This window comes from Dama dama, chromosome 24, assembly GCF_033118175.1.
Source record: "Dama dama isolate Ldn47 chromosome 24, ASM3311817v1, whole genome shotgun sequence".
In the NCBI taxonomy this organism is placed as follows: Eukaryota; Metazoa; Chordata; class Mammalia; order Artiodactyla; family Cervidae; genus Dama; species Dama dama.
The window spans coordinates 986,196-999,233 of NC_083704.1; positions in this window are offsets into that span (position 1 = coordinate 986,196).

A 13,038-nucleotide genomic window follows, 5' to 3' on the forward strand; every position below is an offset into this window, starting at 1 on the left:
CCAGACCTTCCTGGCCTCCGGGGGTACTGCCATACCAAGGGGCAGGCTGCGGGGACTGGGTCCAGAAATGCTCGGGCGCCTCCCCTAGCTCATCCCCGCTGGTGCCTTTCCCCTGGGCCTAGGCCTCGGTTGAGGCCTCCTTGGAGAGGAGGTTGCTGGCAGGGGCTGTCTCCACACTGCAAGGTGCTGGAGCTCAGAGGGCCTCGTCAGAGGGGAGGGACCAGCAAAGGGCTGGATGCCCAAGACCACTTTGACCCAGCAGCCTCAGGGCAGCAGGGAGAGCAAGAGGCCCAACTTGCCCCTAGGTCGGCTCTGCCCCGTCCCACACAGGCAGCCAGCCCAGCAGCAGCCTGGCAGTCTCTGGCTCCCCCGAGCTCTCTGCCGGTGTAGGGGGCAGGAACAGACGTGTGCATGTCGTTCTGCCTTGGCCTGGGAGTGTGTTCCCCCTGCCTGGCCCCCAGGCTTAGGGGCAAGGGCCCGGAGAGAGCACCAGCCCAAGCGCTTTTCTCCCGGGCTTGGGAGCATTGTGCGGGCCTGGCGGGAACAGCGGGCTGGAGTGCTTGCAAACCGGCCTTTGGAGGCAGCCGGGGAGGTCTTCCAGTGGGAGAGGGCCGGTTGTGCTCAGAGGCCCCACAGGCCAGGGGCAGGACCCAGCAGGGCCCCTGCCCCTGGCCAGCCTTGCCCACACCTTCCTGCCTCCGGGGGTACAGCCCCACCAAGGGGCAGGCTGCGGGGACTGGGTCAGGACATGCCCTGGCGCCTCCCCAGGCTCATACCCGCTGGTGCCTTTCCCCTGGGCCTAGGCCTCGGTTGAGGCCTCGTTGCAGAGGAGGTTGCTGGCAGGGGCTGTCTCCACACTGCAAGGTGCTGGAGCTCAGAGGGCCTCGTCAGAGGGAAGGGACCAGCAAGGGGCTGGATGCCCAAGACCTCTTTGGCCCAGCAGCCTCAGGGCAGCAGGGAGAGCAAGAGGCCCAACTTGCCCCTAGGTCGGCTCTGCCCCTTCCAACACAGGCGGCCAGCCCAGCAGCTGCCTGACAGACTCTGGCTCCCTTGAGCTCTCTGCCGGTTCAGGGGGCAGGAACAGACGTGTGCATGTGGTTCTGCCTTGGCCTGGGAGTGTGGAACCCCTGCATTGCCCCCAGGCTCAGGGGCAAGGGCCCGGTGGGAGCAACACCCCGAAGCGCTTTTCTCCCGGGCTTGGGAGCATTGTGCGCGCCTGGTGGGAACAGTGGGCGGGAGTGTTGGCAAACCGGCCTTTGGAGGCAGCCGGGGAGGTCTTCCAGTGGGAGAGGGCCTGTTGTGCTCAGAGGCCCCACAGGCCAGGGGCAGGACCCAGCAGGTACCCTGCCCCTGGCCAGCCTTTCCCAGTCCTTCCTGGCCTCCGGGGGTACTGCCTCACCAAGGGGCAGGCTGCGGGGACTGGGTCCAGACATGCCCGGGCGCCTCCCCAGGCTCATCCCCGCTGGTGCCTTTCCCTTGGGACTAGGCCTCGGTTTAGGCCTCCTTGGAGAGGAGGTTGCTGGCAGGGGCTGTCTCCACACTGCAAGGTGCTGGAGCTCAGAGGGCCTCGTCAGAGGGAAGGGACCAGCAAGGGGCTGGATGCCCAAGACCTCTTTGGCCCAGCAGCCTCAGGGCAGCAGGGAGAGCAAGAGGCCCAACTTGCCCCTAGGTCGGCTCTGCCCCTTCCCACACAGGCGGCCAGCCCAGCAGCTGCCTGACAGACTCTGGCTCTGCCGAGCTCTCTGCCGGTGCAGGGGGCAGATCAGACGTGTGCATATGGTTCTGCCTTGGCCTGGGAGTGTGGACACCCTGCCTTGCCCCCAGGCTCAGGGGCAAGGGCCCGGAGAGAGCACCACCCTGAAGCGCTTTTATCCCGGGCTTGGGAGCATTGTGCACGCCTGCTGGGAACAGTGGGAGGGAGCGCTTGCAAACCGGCCTTTGGAGGCAGCCGGGGAGGTCTTCCAGTGGGAGAGGGCCGGTTGTGCTCAGAGGCCCCACAGGCCAGGGGCAGGACGCAGCAGGGCCCGTGCCCCTGGCCAGCCTTGCCCAGACCTTCCTGGCCTCCGGGGATACTGCCCCACCAAGGGGCAGGCTGCGGGGACTGGGTCCAGACATGCTCGGGCGCCTCCCCTGACTCATCCCCGCTGGTGCCTTTCCCCTGGGCCTAGGCCTCGGTTGAGGCCTCCTTGGAGAGGAGGTTGCTGGCAGGGGCTGTCTCCACACTGCAAGGTGCTGGAGCTCAGAGGGCCTCGTCAGAGGGAAGGGACCAGTAAGGGGCCGGATGCCCAAGACGTCTTTGGCCCAGCAGCCTCAGGGCAGCAGGGAGAGCAAGAGGCCCAACTTGCCACTAGGGCGGCTCTGCCCCTTCCCACACAGGCGGCCAACCCAGCAGCTGCCTGACAGACTCTGGCTCCCCCAAGCTCTCTGCCGGTGCAGGGGACAGGAAAAGACGTGTGCATGTGGTTCTGCCTTGGCCTGGGAGTGTGTTCCCCCTGCCTTGCCCCCAGGCTCAGGGGCAAGGGCCCGGTGAGAGCATCACTCCAAAGCGCTTTTCTCCCGGGCTTGGGAGCATTGTGCGAGCCTGGCGTGAACAGCGGGCGGGAGTGGTTGCAAACAGGACTTTGGAGGCAGCCGGGGAGGTCTTCCAGTGGGAGAGGGCCGGTTGTGCTCAGAGGCCCCACAGGCCAGGGGCAGGACCCAGCAGGGCCCCTGCCCCTGGCCAGCCTTGCCCAGACCTTCCTGGCCTCCGGGAGTACTGCCCCACCCAGGGGCAGGCTGCGGGGACTGGGTCCAGACATGTCCGTGCGCCTCCCCAGGATCATCCCCGCTGGTGTCTTTCCCCTGGGTGTAGGCCTCGGTTGAGGCCTCTTTGGAGAGGAGGTTGCTGGCAGGGGCTGTCTCTCCACACTGCAAGGTGCTGGAGCTCAGAGGGCCTCGTCAGAGGGAAGGGACCAGCAAAGGGCTGGATGCCCAAGACCTCTTTGACCCAGCAGCCTCAGGGCAGCAGGGAGAGCAAGAGGCCCAACTTGCCCCTAGGTCGGCTCTGCCCCGTCCCACACAGGCAGCCAGCCCAGCAGCAGCCTGGCAGTCTCTGGCTCCCCCGAGCTCTCTGCCGGTGTAGGGGGCAGGAACAGACGTGTGCATGTCATTCTGCCTTGGCCTGGGAGTGTGTTCCCCCTACCTGGCCCCCAGGCTCAGGGGCAAGGGCCCGGAGAGAGCACCAGCCCGAAGCGCTTTTCTCCCGGGCTTGGGAGCATTGTGCGTGCCTGGCGGGAACAGCGGGTGGGAGTGCTTGCAAACCGTCCTTTGGAGGCAGACGGGGAGGTCTTACAGCGGGAGAGTGGCGGTTGTGCTCAGACGCCCCACAGGCCAGGGGTAGGACCCAGCAGTGTCCCTTCCCCTGGCAGCCTTTCCCAGACCTTCCTGGCCTCCGGGGGTACTGCCCCACCAAGGGTCAGGTTGGGGGGACTGGGTCCAGACTTGGCCGGGCGCCTCCCCAGGTTCATCCCCGCTGGTGCCTTTCCCCTAGGCCTAGGCCTCGGTTGAGGCCTCCTTGGAGAGGAGGTTGCTGGCAGGGGCTGTCTCCACACTGCAAGGTGCTGGAGCTCAGAGGGCCTCATCAGAGGGAAGGGACCAGCAAGGGGCTGGATGCCCAAGACCCCTTTGGCCCAGCAGCCTCAGGGCAGCAGGGAGAGCAAGAGGCCCAACTTGCCCCTAGGTCGGCTCTGCCCCTTCCCACACAGGCCGCCAGCCCAGCAGCTGCCTGGCAGACTCTGGCTCCCCCGAGCTCTCTGCGGGTGCAGGGTGCAGGAACAGACGTTTGCATGTGGTTCTGCCTTGGCCTGGGAGTGTGGATCAGCTGCCTGGCCCCAGGCTAAGGGTCAAGGGCCCGGAGAGAGCACCACCCCGAAGTGCTTTTCTCCCGGGCTTGGGAGCATTGTGCGTTCCTGGTGGGAACAGTGGGCGGAGTGTTGGCAAACTGGCCTTTGGAGGCAGCCGGGGAAGTGTTCCAGCGGGAGAGGGCCGGTTGTGCTCAGAGGCCCCACAGGCCAGGGACAGTACACAGCAGGGCCCCTGTCCCTGGCCAGCTTTGCCCAGACCTTCCTGGCCTCCGGGGGTACTGCCCCACCAAGGGGCAGGCTGCGGGGACTGGGTCCAGACATGCCCGGGCGCCTCCCCTGTCTCATCCCCGCTGGTGCCTGTCCCCTGGGCCTAGGCCTCGGTTGAGGCCTCCTTGGAGAGGAGGTTGCTGGCAGGGGCTGTCTCCACACTGCAAGGTGCTGGAGCTCAGAGGGCCTCGTCAGAGGGAAGGGACCAGTAAGGGGCCGGATGCCCAAGACGTCTTTGGCCCAGCAGCCTCAGGGCAGCAGGGAGAGCAAGAGGCCCAACTTGCCACTAGGGCGGCTCTGCCCCTTCCCACACAGGCGGCCAACCCAGCAGCTGCCTGACAGACTCTGGCTCCCCCAAGCTCTCTGCCGGTGCAGGGGACAGGAAAAGACGTGTGCATGTGGTTCTGCCTTGGCCTGGGAGTGTGTTCCCCCTGCCTTGCCCCCAGGCTCAGGGGCAAGGGCCCGGTGAGAGCATCACTCCAAAGCGCTTTTCTCCCGGGCTTGGGAGCATTGTGCGAGCCTGGCGTGAACAGCGGGCGGGAGTGGTTGCAAACAGGACTTTGGAGGCAGCCGGGGAGGTCTTCCAGTGGGAGAGGGCCGGTTGTGCTCAGAGGCCCCACAGGCCAGGGGCAGGACCCAGCAGGGCCCCTGCCCCTGGCCAGCCTTGCCCAGACCTTCCTGGCCTCCGGGAGTACTGCCCCACCCAGGGGCAGGCTGCGGGGACTGGGTCCAGACATGTCCGTGCGCCTCCCCAGGATCATCCCCGCTGGTGTCTTTCCCCTGGGCGTAGGCCTCGGTTGAGGCCTCTTTGGAGAGGAGGTTGCTGGCAGGGGCTGTCTCTCCACACTGCAAGGTGCTGGAGCTCAGAGGGCCTCGTCAGAGGGAAGGGACCAGCAAAGGGCTGGATGCCCAAGACCTCTTTGACCCAGCAGCCTCAGGGCAGCAGGGAGAGCAAGAGGCCCAACTTGCCCCTAGGTCGGCTCTGCCCCGTCCCACACAGGCAGCCAGCCCAGCAGCAGCCTGGCAGTCTCTGGCTCCCCCGAGCTCTCTGCCGGTGTAGGGGGCAGGAACAGACGTGTGCATGTCATTCTGCCTTGGCCTGGGAGTGTGTTCCCCCTACCTGGCCCCCAGGCTCAGGGGCAAGGGCCCGGAGAGAGCACCAGCCCGAAGCGCTTTTCTCCCGGGCTTGGGAGCATTGTGCGTGCCTGGCGGGAACAGCGGGTGGGAGTGCTTGCAAACCGTCCTTTGGAGGCAGACGGGGAGGTCTTACAGCGGGAGAGTGGCGGTTGTGCTCAGACGCCCCACAGGCCAGGGGTAGGACCCAGCAGTGTCCCTTCCCCTGGCAGCCTTTCCCAGACCTTCCTGGCCTCCGGGGGTACTGCCCCACCAAGGGTCAGGTTGGGGGGACTGGGTCCAGACTTGGCCGGGCGCCTCCCCAGGTTCATCCCCGCTGGTGCCTTTCCCCTAGGCCTAGGCCTCGGTTGAGGCCTCCTTGGAGAGGAGGTTGCTGGCAGGGGCTGTCTCCACACTGCAAGGTGCTGGAGCTCAGAGGGCCTCATCAGAGGGAAGGGACCAGCAAGGGGCTGGATGCCCAAGACCCCTTTGGCCCAGCAGCCTCAGGGCAGCAGGGAGAGCAAGAGGCCCAACTTGCCCCTAGGTCGGCTCTGCCCCTTCCCACACAGGCCGCCAGCCCAGCAGCTGCCTGGCAGACTCTGGCTCCCCCGAGCTCTCTGCGGGTGCAGGGTGCAGGAACAGACGTTTGCATGTGGTTCTGCCTTGGCCTGGGAGTGTGGATCAGCTGCCTGGCCCCAGGCTAAGGGTCAAGGGCCCGGAGAGAGCACCACCCCGAAGTGCTTTTCTCCCGGGCTTGGAAGCATTGGGCGTTCCTGGTGGGAACAGTGGGGGGAGTGTTGGCAAACTGGCCTTTGGAGGCAGCCGGGGAAGTGTTCCAGCGGGAGAGGGCCGGTTGTGCTCAGAGGCCCCACAGGCCAGGGACAGTACACAGCAGGGCCCCTGTCCCTGGCCAGCTTTGCCCAGACCTTCCTGGCCTCCGGGGGTACTGCCCCACCAAGGGGCAGGCTGCGGGGACTGGGTCCAGACATGCCCGGGCGCCTCCCCTGTCTCATCCCCGCTGGTGCCTTTCCCCTGGGCCTAGGCCTCGGTTGTGGCCTCCTTGGAGAGGAGGTTGCTGGCAGGGGCTGTCTCCACACTGCAAGTTGGTGGAGCTCAGAGGGCCTCGTCAGAGGGAAGGGAACAGCAAGGGGCTGGATGCCCAAGACCACTTTGGCCCAGCAGCCTCAGGGCAGCAGGGAGAGCAAGAGGCCCAACTTGCCCCTAGGTCGGCTCTGCCCCTTCCCACACAGGGGGCCAGCCCAGCAGCTGCCTGGCAGACTTTGGCTCCCCCGAGCTCTCTGCCGGTGCAGGGGGCAGGAACAGACGTGTGCATGTCGTTCTGCCTTGGCCTGGGAGTGTGGACCCCCTGCCTGGCCCCCAGGCTCAGGGGCAAAGGCCCGTAGAGAGCACCACCCCGAAGCGCTTTTCTCCCGGGCGTGGGAGCATTGTGCGCGCCTGGTGGGAACAGTGGGCGGGAGGGCTTGCAAACCAGCCTTGGAGGCAGGCGGGGAGGTCTTCCAGTGGGAGAGGGCCGGTCGTGCTCAGAGGCCCCACAGGCCAGGGGCAGGACCAAGCAGGGCCCCTGCCCCTGGCCAGCCTTGCCCAGACCTTCCTGGCCTCCGGGAGTACTGCCCCACCAAGGGGCAGGCTGCGGGGACTGGGTCCAGACATGCCCGGGCGCCTCCCCATGCTCATTCCCACTGGTGCCTTTCCCCTCGGCCTAGGCCTCGGTTGAGGCCTCCTTGGAGAGGAGGTTGCTGGCAGGGGCTGTCTCCACACTGCGAGATGCTGGAGCTCAGAGGGCCTCGTCAGAGGGAAGGGACCAGCAAGGGGCTGGATGCTCAAGACCTCTTTGGCCCAGCAACCTCAGGGCAGCAGGGAGAGCAAGAGGCCACATCTTGCCCCTAGGTCGGCTCTGCCCCTTCCCACACAGGCAGCCAGCCCAGCAGCTTCCTGGCAGACTCTGGCTCCCCCGAGCTCTCTGCTGGTGCAGGGGGCAGGAACAAACGTGTGCATGTGGTTCTGACTTGGCCTGGGAGTGTGGACCCCCTGCCTGGCCCCCAGGAACAGGGGCAAGGGCCCGGAGAGAGCACCACCCCAAAATGCTTTTCCCCCCAGTTTGGGAGCATTTGCATGGCTGGCGGGAACAGCTAGTGGGAATGCTTGCAAACCGGCGTTTGGGGGCAGCTGGGGAGGTCCTCCATGGGCCCGGAGAGAACAGCACCCCGATGCGCTTTTCTCCCGGGCTTGGGAGCAGTGTGCGCGGGTGGCGGGAACAGCAGGCAGGAGTGCTTGCAAACCGGCCTTTGGAGGCAGGCGCCGAGGTCTTCCAAGGGCAAGGAGTGAGCACCACCCCAAAATGCTTTTCTCCCGTGCTTGGGAGCATTGTACACGGCTGGTGGGAACAGCGGGCATGAGTGCTTGCATACCGGCCATTGGAGGCAGCCGGGGAGGTCTTCAAAGTGCCCTGAGTGAGCACCACCCCGAAGCGCTTTTCTCCCGTGATTGGGAGCATTGTGTGCGGCTGGCGGGACAGCGGGAGGGAGTTCTTGCAAACCGGCCTTTGGAGGCAGCCGGGGAAGTCTTCCAAGGGCCGGGAGAGAGCACCACCCCAAAGCGCTTCTCTCCCGTGTTTTGGAGCATGTGCGTGGCTGGCCGGAACAGTGAGTGGGAGTGATTGCAAACCGGCCTTTGGGGGCAACCAGGGAGGTCCTCCATGGGCACGGAGAGAACACCACCCCGAAGCGCATTTCTCCCGGTCTTGGGAGCATTGTGCGCGGCTGGCGGGAACAGCGGGCATGAGTTCTTGCAAACCGGACTTTGGAGGCAGCCAGGGAGGTCCTCCATGGGCACGGAGAGAACACCACCCCGAAGCGCTTTTCTCCCGGGCTTGGGAGCATTGTGCGCGCCTGCTGGGAACAGTGTGCGGGAGCGCTTGCAAACCGGCCTTTGGAGGCAGCCGGGGAGGTCTTCCAGTGGGAGAGGGCCGGTTGTGCTCAGAGGTCCCAGAGGCCAGGGGCAGGACCCAGCAGGGCGCCTGGCCCTGGCCAGAATTGCCCAGACCTTCCTGGCCTCCGGGGGTACTGCCCCACCAAGGGGCAGGCTGAGGGAACTGGGTCCAGACATGCCCGGGCGCCTCCCCAGGCTCATCCCCGCTGGTGCCTTTCCCCTGGGCCTAGGCCTCGGTTGAGGCCTCCTTGGAGAGGAGGTTGCTGGCAGGGGCTGTCTCCACAATGCAAGGTGCTGGAGCTCAGAGGGCCTCGTCAGTGGGAAGGGACCAGCAAGGGGCTGGATGCCCAAGACCTCTTTGGCCCAGCAGCCTCAGGGCAGCAGGGAGAGCAAGAGGCCCAACTTGCCCCAGGTGGCTCTGCCCCTTCCCACACAGGCGGCCAGCCCAGCAGCTGCCTGACAGACTCTGGCTCCCCTGAGCTCTCTGCCGGTGCAGGGGGCAGGAACAGACGTGTGCATGTGGTTCTGCCTTGGCCTGGGAGTGTGTTCCCCCTGCCTGGCCCCCAGGCTCAGGGGCAAGGGCCCGGAGAGAGCACCAGCCCGAAGCGCTTTTCTCCCGGGCTTGGGAGCATTGTGCGCGCCTGGTGGGAACAGTGGGCGGGAGTGCTTGCAAACCGGCCTTTGGAGGCAGCCGGGGAGGTCTTCCAGTGGGAAAGGGCCGGTTGTGCTCAGAGGCCCCACAGGCCAGGGGCAGGACCCAGCAGGGTCCCTGCCCCTGGCCAGCCTTGCCAGACCTTCCTGCCTCCGGGGGTACAGCCCCACCAAGGGGCAGGCTGCGGGGACTGGGTCCAGACATGCCCGGGCGCCTCCCCAGGCTCATCCCCGCTGGTGCCTTTCCCCTGGGCCTAGGCCTCGGTTGAGGCCTCGTTGCAGAGGAGGTTGCTGGCAGGGGCTGTCTCCACACTGCAAGGTGCTGGAGCTCAGAGGGCCTCGTCAGCGGGAAGGGACCAGCAAGGGGCTGGATGCCCAAGACCTCTTTGTCCCAGCAGCCTCAGGGCAGCAGGAAGAGCAAGAGGCCCAACTTGCCCCTAGGTCGGCTCTGCCCCTTCCCACACAGGCGGCCAGCCCAGCAGCTGCCTGAGAGACTCTGGCTCCCCTGAGCTCTCTGGCGGTGCAGGGGGCAGGAACAGACGTGTGCATGTGGTTCTGCCTTGGCCTGGGAGTGTGTTCCCCCTGAATTGCCCCCAGGCTCAGGGGCAATGGCCCGGTGGGAGCAGCACCCCGAAGCGCTTTTCTCCCGGGCTTGGGAGCATTGTGCGCGCCTGGTGGGAACAGTGGGCGGGAGTGTTGGCAACCCGGCCTTTGGAGTCAGCCGGGGAGGTCTTCCAGCGGGAGAGGGCCGGATGTGCTCAGAGGCCCCACAGGCCAGGGGCAGGACCCAGCAGGTCCCCTGCCCCTGGCCAGCCTTTCCCAGTCCTTCCTGGCCTCCGGGGGTACTGCCCCACCAAGGGGCAGGCTGCGGGGACTGGGTCCAGACATGCCCGGGCGCCTCCCCAGGCTCATTCCCGCTGGTGCCTTTCCCCTGGGCCTAGGCCTCGGTTTAGGCCTCCTTGGAGAGGAGGTTGCTGGCAGGGGCTGTCTCCACACTGCAAGGTGCTGGAGCTCAGAGGGCCTCGTCAGAGGGAAGGGACCAGCAAAGGGCTGGATGCCCAAGACCTCTTTGACCCAGCAGCCTCAGGGCATCAGGGAGAGGAAGAGGCCCAACTTGCCCCTAGGTCGGCTCTGCCCCGTCCCACACAGGCAGCCAGACCAGCAGCAGCCTGGCAGTCTCTGGCTCTGCCGAGCTCTCTGCCGGTGTAGGGGGCAGGAACAGACGTATGCATGTCGTTCTGCCTTGGCCTGGGAGTGTGTTCCCCCTGCCTGGCCCCCAGGCTCAGGGGCAAGGGCCCGGAGAGAGCACCACCCTGAAGCGCTTTTCTCCCGGGCTTGGGAGCATTTTGCGTGCTTGGTGGGAACAGTGGGCGGGAGTGCTTGCAAAGCGGCCTTTGGAGGTAGCCGGGGAGGTCTTCCAGTGGGAGAGGGCCGGTTGTGCTCAGAGGCCCCACAGGCCAGGGGCAGGACCCAGCAGGGCCCCAGCCCCTGGCCAGACTTGCCCAGACCTTCCTGCCTCCGGGGTTACAGCCCCACCAAGGGGCAGGCTGCGGGGACTGGGTCCAGACATGCCCGGGCGCCTCCCCAGTGTCATCCCCGCTGGTGCCTTTCCCCTGGGCCTAGGCCTCGGTTGAGGCCTCCTTGGAGAGGAGGTTGCTGGCAGGGGCTGTCTCCACACTGCAACGTGCTGGAGCTCAGAGGGCCTCGTCAGAGGGAAGGGACCAGCAAGGGGCTGGATGCCCAAGACCTCTTTGACCCAGCAGCCTCAGGGCATCAGGGAGAGCAAGAGGCCCAACTTGCCCCTAGGTCGGCTCTGCCCCTTCCCACACAGGCGGCCAGCCCAGCAGCTGCCTGACAGACTCTGGCTCCCCTGAGCTCTCTGCCGGTGCAGGGGGCAGGAACAGACGTGTGCATGTGGTTCTGCCTTGGCCTGGGAGTGTGTTCCCCCTGCCCTGCCCCCAGGCTCAGGGGCAAGGGCCCGGTGAGAGCACCACCCCGAAGCGCTTTTCTCCCGGCTTGGGAGCATTGTGCGCGCATGCTGGGAACAGTGGGTGGGAGCGCTTGCAAACCGGCCTTATGAGGCAGCCGGGGAGGTCTTCCAGTGGGAGAGGGCCGGTTGTGCTCAGAGGCCCCACAGGCCAGGGGCAGGACCCAGCAGGGCCCCTACCCCTGGCCAGCCTTGCCCAGACCTTCTTGGCCTCCGGGGTTACAGCCCCACCAAGGGGCAGGCTGCGGGGACTGGGTCCAGACATGCTCGGGCGCCTCCCCTGGCTCATCCCCGCTGGTGCCTTTCCCCTGGGCCTAGGCCTCGGTTGAGGCCTCCTTGGAGAGGAGGTTGCTGGCAGGGGCTGTCTCCACACAGCCAGGTGCTGGAGCTCAGAGGGCCTCGTCAGAGGGAAGGGACCAGCAAAGGGCTGGATGCCCAAGACCTCTTTGACCCAGCAGCCTCAGGGCAGCAGGGAGAGCAAGAGGCCCAACTTGCCCCTAGGTCGGCTCTGCCCCGTCCCACACAGGCAGCCAGCCCAGCAGCAGCCTGGCAGTCTCTGGCTCCCCCGAGCTCTCTGCCGGTGTAGGGGGCAGGAACAGACGTGTGCATGTCGTTCTGCCTTGGCCTGGGAGTGTGTTCCCCCTGCCTGGCCCCCAGGCTCAGGGGCAAGGGCCCGGAGAGAACACCAGCCCGAAGCGCTTTTCTCCCCGGCTTGGGAGCATTGTGAGGGTCTGGCGGGAACAGCGGGCTGGAGTGCTTGCAAATCGGCCTTTGGAGACAGCCGGGGATGTCTTCCAGTGGGAGATGGCCGGTTGTGCTCAGAGGCCCCACAGGCCAGGGGCAGGACCCAGCAGGGCCCCTGCCCCTGTCCAGCCTTGCCCAGATCTTCCTGGCCTCCGGGGGTACTGCCCCACCAAGGGGCAGGCTGCGGGGACTGGGTCCAGACATGCTCGGGCGCCTCCCCTGGCTCATCCCCGCTGGTGCCTTTCCCCTGGGCCTAGGCCTCGGTTGAGGCCTCCTTGGAGAGGAGGTTGCTGGCAGGGGCTGTCTCCATACTGCAAGGTGCTGGGGCTCAGAGGGCCTCGTCAGAGGGAAGGGACCAGTAAGGGGCTGGATGCTCAAGACGTCTTTGGCCCAGCAGCCTCAGGGCAGCAGGGAGAGCAAGAGGCCCAACTTGCCCCTAGGGCGGCTCTGCCCCTTCCCACACAGGCGGAAAACCCAGCAGCTGCCTGACAGACTCTGGCTCCCCCAAGCTCTCTGCCGGTGCAGGGGACAGGAACAGACGTGTGCATGTCGTTCTGCCTTGGCCTGGGAGTGTGTTCCCCCTGCCTGGCCCCAGGCTCAGGGGCAAGAGCCCGGAGAGAGCACCAGCCCGAAGCGCTTTTCTCCCGGGCTTGGGAGCATTGAGCGTGCCTGGCGGGAACAGCGGGCGGAAGTGTTGCAAACCGGCCTTTGGAGGCAGCCGGGGAGGTCTTCCAGCGGGAGAGTGCCGGTTGTGCTCAGAGGCCCCACAGGTCAGGGGCAGGACCCAGCAGTGTCCCTGCCCCTGGCAGCCTTGCCCAGACGTTCCTGGCCTCCGGGGGTACAGCCCCACCAAGGGGCAGGCTGCAGGGACTGGGTCCAGACATGCCCGGGCGCCTCCCCAGTCTCATCCCCGCTGGTGCCTTTCCCCTGGGCCTAGGCCTCGGTTGAGGCCTCCTTGGAGAGGAGGTTGCTGGCAGGGGCTGTCTCCACACTGCAAGGTGCTGGAGCTCAGAGGGCCTCGTCAGAGGGAAGGGACCAGCAAGGGGCTGGATGCCCAAGACCTCTTTGGCCCAGCAGACTCAGGGCAGCAGGGAGAGCAAGAGGCCCAACTTGCCCCTAGGTCGGCTCTGCCCCTTCCCACACAGGCGGCCAGCCCAGCAGCTGCCTGACAGACTCTGGCTCCCCTGAGCTCTCTGCCAGTGCAGGGGGCAGGAACAGATGTGTGCATGTGGTTCTGCCTTGGCCTGGGAGTGTGTTCCCCCTGCATTGCCCCCAGGCTCATGGGCAAGGGCCCGGTGAGAGCACCACCCCGAAGCGCTTTTCTCCCGGGCTTGGGAGCATTGTGCGCGCCTGCTGGGAACAGTGGGCGGGAGCGCTCGCAAACCGGCCTTTGGAGGCAGCCGGGGAGGTCTTCCAGTGGGAGAGGGCCGGTTGTGCTCAGAGGCCCCACAGGCCAGGGGCAGGACCCAGCAGGGCCCCTGCCCC